Raw genomic sequence first — 7,387 nt, forward strand, 5'->3', positions numbered from 1 at the left:
TTTACTAACCTATTTAATTGTTTCTCATTTTATATTTAAGTTGTTATTTATGAGTATAAACACCTTGAATCCATACTATTTTAATTCTGTCTAGAAGTTAAAACTTTCGCCACCTTCTGCTTAGAGCAACTCCAATAGAAGGTTTTTTTAAAGATTTTTGAAGCATGGGTGTAGATTCCTTACACCATCACTGTTGGAAGGCCAAAATTTTTGAAGAAAGATTCTTGTATAAGAATCTACTAAAAACATGTTTGTGTATTATTTGTGGGTCATGGGTTGTTTTTCTTTTTAAAAAATAACATTTTATTTGTATATATATATATATATATATATATATATATATATATATATATATATATGTAATGTTGGAATATCAAATAATTAAAACTCTCTTTCAAAAGCAATGTATATAAATGCTAAATTTTTGCATCAATGAAATATATTTAAATTTTTAAATTTCCCATCCAACAAGAAATAAAATACTTATCTTATAAATTTTTAGTTTTAAATGTTTTCTTAAAAAGAATAACATATAAATATTCTTTTATATAGTTTATTAAATAAAAGATTGATAATTAAAATAAATGAAAGGGGTGATGATGACGTGTCAATATTTTTTGGTGTTTTTGGGTTTTTTTATTGAGAAGGTTAATACTCTATCCGAGAGTTATCAGTATTTATCAAATCTGTTCCTATCTAACGGAACACTATTGGATCAAATGACAAAGGCATTGTTGAGAAAAAGATGGATTTTCCCGGATGAAATGCAAATTGGATTCATGGAACAGGAGAAGGATTTCCCATTCCTTAGCCGGAAAGATATGTGGCCATGAAAGGCGAAGGAAGGCTGGAATGCCAACAGGCGTCTATTATTGAATTCACCCGACCCGACAGTACCCGTTTGGGGAACGTCCAGTGCCAAAGTCACTGAATGGGTAAGTCACCAATCCCTAAAACGGACTATTGGGTTACGGGCGGTCATTTTACTAGAGGTTTATAATCTACCCTTGTGTGATTCCTGTTGAAGCATATACTCGAGGGGTGGGTGCAGGGCGGACTTTATAGATTTTATAGAATAGGTGTTTTCTGATGTGACAAGTGATATGACACTTTTTAGATGTTTGTAGAGTATCTTATTGGTGATGGTCTTATTCCCTATAGATTATCACATATACACCAAAAATACATGTCAAAATAAGTCAACTTAGAATGCCTAAACTACTCAAAATTATCTAAGATCACCCCCAATAAGGGATTTTTGAGAATTCTTCTAGCCTGTGGAGATTCTCAAATCATTCACCATTGGAGTGGAAAGTTTTTTTTTTGAAGTTTATAGAGAACAAATTCTTTCACAAGAATGTGTTTGTGCAAGAAAAAACAATATAGGGTGGTCCATGGATGGGTTAGGTTTTATTTACATATAAAATAGTAATTTTTGTTTGGAAATATATAGATATTATAAATTATATCTAATACTATATATAATAATATAATAGATATAAGAGAGAGGAAAAATAAGAGTTTTACGAGTAAGCAAGCTTTAGGTAAAACTCTTGTATGCATATAGGAAGAACCCATGCCATGTTGCATCCCAAACAAGTATTCTGCAATATTGAATCAAAAAGTGATCTGCTTATAAATGTACTCTGTACATGCACACATCCCATCAAATTTTGAATTCCACCATTTCTTCAAACACGCTTATTCCAGTAGAGAGCGGAACGCAGGAGAAAGGGGGTGTCGGTCAATCACCGGCACCGGCGGTCCGCCACGCCTTCCTGGCCGGAAACTGTTTTAGCAACTCTAGTTGGTCTCCAAGGTCGAGTCTCATTTCAAATTTCAAACAACTTCTCTTCGGTTGTCTCACTCTGCCTCTCTCTCTCTCTTTCTAAATTCTTTCCACAACCGTTTCCTTACCTCAATGGATGAGCAAGAACAAATAGGATTTGTAGATAAATGTTTGCTTCAATGGTGACGGTGTGATGCGATGGTGGTATAGCGGCGGTAAGGGTTTTGGCCGTGAAACTAACTCTCCGGCGACCAAGATCCCACGCCAATCGTTCTTGTGTGACTAAAAGGTAAAACCCTATACCAACATTCGATTTCATTAGAAACTAATACTTATAAAGACCCGATGTATGAATATTACCAAGTCTATCGTATGTCTATGTCATGAAACTCTCACCACCTCTCTCTGTTAGGTGCAGACAAGAAGCAATTTACAACCATAACTTTTTTTCTTTTTCCAATTTTAAACTTGAATATTGCATGATTCAACATCATCATTTATCGTTATTTGAAAAATTGGAGCCATGTACGTGTTCCTGGTTATAAGTCACAACAAGGTGACATCCATTGCAATAAATCACTTTAACGTCACTCTTGCGTCTCTCTCTCTCTCTCTCTCTCTCTCTCTCTTTGTACTTACGAGACTCATCCCACACACTCAACATAAGATATCATCATGACTTGAAGTAATTAAATCTTGTACCCATGCTCCAAAGTCCTAGCCTTCCATACATAAATGGAAGATGTTATAATAACAATTTTTACTAATTGAATGACCGAAACGGTATATAAAACCGATTTAGAATTTACGAACAAAAATATAAATATATTATGTTTTACTAAAAACATTAACCGTAATTTACAAAAGTATTATTCATAAATAAATATAAAACACTTTGGGGAAGGCATGTGTGGCTTAACGAATGAAGACCAGGATTTTTGTGATCTCCGGGTTTTACCACCAGCGAGCCTTCCGGCGGGTGGGTTTTTCGAGGAACATTAGATAATTTGGAGGCGCTTAACGGCTCCGTATGGCTGGGTTGGGCCAGCTGACGGTGAGCTTTTACCATTCTGTTACCTTGTACGAAGTACCTAGGCAATTCTCTGTTTGTTGTTGGCCATTGAGAAAAAAAAAGAAATAAACCGATAACTTTAATATATGTGTATATATATAATACACTAGTTTTAGAGCCCGTGTAACACACGAGATGATCCAAATAATAAAGTTATAAATAAAGCAAATAAGTACATATTGTATATGGAAAAATGATTACATCTATGCTTATCTATATGCACTATATGTACATAAATTAATTTTATTTATATCAGAAAATGATTTTTTCAAAAAAATGAAAAAATGAAAAAATGAACTTAATAAATAATAATAATAATAATAATAATAATAACAATGATAATAATAATAACGCAAGTGCAAAAACATACTTGAGAACAGTCCATCTATTAAATTTTGATTCTTAGTATCATATATATGTAATTGAAAGAATTTTGGTTTTGATCCAATTTCAAGAAAGACTTTCCATACAATAATAGTTTTGAGCTACACAATGAAAATGGTTTTTATAATTTTGATAGGGCTTCTCGACTTTGCCATAATAACAACACATAAAAATAGCACGTTAGCCTATTCAATTTTGTGAATGTTTTACTTTACTCGAGCATAATTTTGTATGACATGTTTCACACACTACATTTTAATCACCATTAAAGGAAAAGTCAATGGAGGTAACATGTCGAAAGTGTTCGCCGTCTCTTTTTAAATTTTAATAGTTATGGGAAAAATAGTCAATTAGCCAAATCCCGAATCTTTTCATTATTTTCAAAAATGCCATTGAAAATAAATTCGAAACCTAAATCACGTTTAAAATTCTAACTTTTTTTTGACATTTTCAAGTCAAAAATTTGAACCGTAACAAATTTGATGATAAATCTACTTACATTCTCAAACTTTTAAAAATACTCATATTACGTACCCCTTTTGACCCGTAACAAATTTTGAGCCAAATGTAGTTAACTTGTACCACACAACTTATTTACCAACTTTTGATCCGAAACAATCAAATTTAAGTCCCGTAAAAAACCTGAAACAATCATTGATAAACATACCGAGAAACTGACTATGATAAACTTCATTATATATGAAAGTGAATGGTGCATTTTAACATATATATAGTTTAATAAATTAACTGAAAAAATAAATAGATATATTTAAAGCATGTATTTATAATTTATAAGAATATTTATTTTTATAAAAATGTACAGTATATATATTAAAATAGAGTTTAAAGTAAAATGAATAATTTAATCATATTATAGATATAATATAAATAGAGTGTTAAAGGAAAGTTAATAAATATTGATCTATTATATAGTTATTAGTTTGGAGGAGAAAAAGTTATGAGGTTTAACCAGAAACTGACACGTGTTCACAATTATTTTACTTTATTAGAATATGTAGATATGAGGTTAATTAGCTAGTAATGTCACAAATTCATTAAATTCATTTTTTTCCTTTGTAATTTAAATCCGTTTTTTACATATGAAAATGTTTTTTAAATTAGAAAATATACATGTATACATACATTTGTTGTTACGTTACAAAATATAGGTATTTAGAAAAGTTTAGATATTAAGTTGAGTGATTTAATTTTTAAATAAACACATAATCTAAGAAATCATATATTATTATTATTACTTGTATATTCTTTTTATATTATTATGCATGACATTATTATTATATATTATAAAATAAAATTGATATTGTCTAAATATTTCAATTCAATTTTTAGTTTTATATTTTCTTATGTAAATTGCAATAAACATTTTTTGTTTTATTAGGAATTGTCTAATTTTAGAATATATGATCTTTATTTATATGGAAAGTTTTAGAATGCCTATAAAAAAATTAAGAATTTGAATGGGAAAAATTAAACAAGAAGGAATATGAGACTGACACAGAATCATCATTATTTTCTTTTACTAGTATAGGTATATATATATATATATATATATATATATATATATATATATATGACTTTATATGTTATTTAAAATGAAATCCACACTAACAAAAAATATATTCTTAATATTTGTATAAGTATTTAAATATTGTATGTTTTTAAAAAATATAAAAACTTTCCAAAAGAAAGTAACATATCAAGAGCTCAACCTTTAAAAAAAATTGTAGCTGATGTGATGGACGATTGTCACAAACCGACTTAGGGCCTGGGTGCGACACCCGTTAGTTGGTATCCGGTTTTGAAAATATATCAGAGTTGCGGGTTTGTTTTAGCGGAAGTTTTATAATAATATAATATTCATTTATAAAATGTCGGGTTAGAATACCCGTTGAATTTCGTATAAAATATCAGCGGAAGTCTTTTCAGATAAAATATTATTATATTGAAAACTCGGAAGTTAAATACCCGTTTTATATTTCAATCACATGTCTTTTAAAAATATAACTCTTTAAATAATATTCTAAGTCAAATATTTGAGACTTCAGATCACCTCTAATGACTATGTCTCCAATCTTCTAATCTGTCTTGTCTGTCAGATCTATTCTTTACAGTTTCCCTGAAATGGGGTGAAAAATACGTCAGCACAAAGCTGGTGAATAACGCTAATGTAACGTCCGTAAATTCCGATAAAAGATTTAGCCTTGTAGTGATTGCGTACACCTTTGGGCTTGACCCGGCATCCTTCCGAGGGCTCCTTGACCACCCTCGAAAACGTTTCTCACTTAACTTTTCACCCAAGTTGCTACACACTTCATACTGGAAGGACTAGAGTGTAAATCATTATTTTATATCACAAAACAAACCCTAGCTTTTCTTTTCCCTCACCTGTCCGATCGCAAGTAGCAGCAGCAGCTAGGGCTCCCATTTTCATTTTTTTTAAAACCAATTCCATGTGCCAAACTTCAATTCAAGGTCGGTTTTATGATTCCCCATGTCTTTTACACCTTAATTGATTATATTAACGCGCTTATTGGTCGTTAAGATTGAGTTTTGATGATAACAGCTTGCTAACAGATTCGTATACGTTTATTTTAGGGTCTGTAACGCAATGTTAATCCACTATTTTTGATTGATTCTTGATTCCATGATGTTCTACTTTGAGTCTAGTTTCCAGAAAGGTATAATACGTAATTTTTGGACGAGATTTGAATGGTTTTTATGAATTTATAAAATCGAGTGTCAAAGCTGATGCGGGATGACGGATTCTGGTCTGTCTTCCCGACGTCATAACCTTTTTTAAACAGGTCCAAATTGGTTGGTTCCACTTCTGGAAGTTAGTATTTTGAGTTAGGAACCAAACCCAATTGGAATCGTTTAATTTGGTTTGGTAATGAATTTTATAAAAATAAAACCATTTTGTTGCGCGCTGAAATAGCTGCACATACCTTTCTGTGTTGGAAGAATTTTTATGATTTTTGTGTCCACTAGAAAAATATAATAAAAATATTTTTATAAACTTAAGATATTTATGCAACACTGGTAAAAATTTAATAATCTAATTCCATGGTTTTCCTATGTAATAAAATACATCTTTGCATGCTAAAATCTGCATGTTATATTCGTTATTGATCGATAAGTTCGTTTTAGGCTTAACCGGTGGCTGCCCTTTCTCGCATCCTTCGGGGCTGTTATAATTGAAGTTCGTACTCCGTCATCTTCTTAGGTATGTCACTTACAACATACTAAAATTTCATGGTCAATGGAGGTGTTTAGGTCGGTCAATCGATTTAGTTCAAAAACTAGGGTTTATCGGGTGTAGGATTGGCAATTGTTGAGTTTGATGCGTTAAACGATCGGATGACCGACCGAATCAGTTTGTACAGCCCTAGGGGGGATTTAAGGGCTGTGGGAAAATTATATTTTTGATAGTCGGGGCTGTTTGGTTGGTGATTGGTCAATCGAGTCGGCAGCGCGAATTTTCGTTCAAATGTTAAATTGAAAGTTGTAAAAAGGAACCGTAAACCCTATCAACTCGGGTGACATAATTATGATGTAAGAAAAGTTTAAGATGGGAATTTAGTCCACTTGGGGCTGATTCGTTTGACTATTGGTTTTAAGATTTATTACGCGCGTATTCGACTCGATTTGGTTACCGGCGGGTGACTTGTGCATCATGGTTAGCCCCGGCCATATTCGTAGGGTGGATTTGGTTAGTTGAAAGGTTTAGGGGCTGAGGTAGAGTAATTGGGTTTGGGTTGGGCCTCGGCCAAGTGTTGGGCCTTGGGCCAAGTGTTGGGCCAAGTTGTTGGGCCTTGGGCAAAGTGTTGGGCCTTGGGCCAAAGTGTTGGGCTTGGGCGGCCCATTAGGCAAGAGTGTTCTTTCGGTCTAGCTTAGTAACGCGTTGTGTATAATTTTACAGGCCCTTGTTTGTGATTGTGCACTTAGGGATTTCCTAGCTCGTTGCAGGTGTTCGATTGATTTCAGGTAAGTTCATGATGCCCTTTTTTACTCTTTTTACGTTTTGGGCTAGCATACACACCGAAATCCAATTTTATACGATTTTACCCGTTACAACTATTTGAATGGTACTACATGGTCTCACTTGTGATGGTGCATTTTGA

This window comes from Bidens hawaiensis, unplaced genomic scaffold (genome assembly GCF_021521415.1).
Source record: "Bidens hawaiensis isolate Kalapana, Puna unplaced genomic scaffold, B.hawaiensis_p1.1 tig00000237_1, whole genome shotgun sequence".
NCBI lineage: Eukaryota > Viridiplantae > Streptophyta > Magnoliopsida > Asterales > Asteraceae > Bidens > Bidens hawaiensis.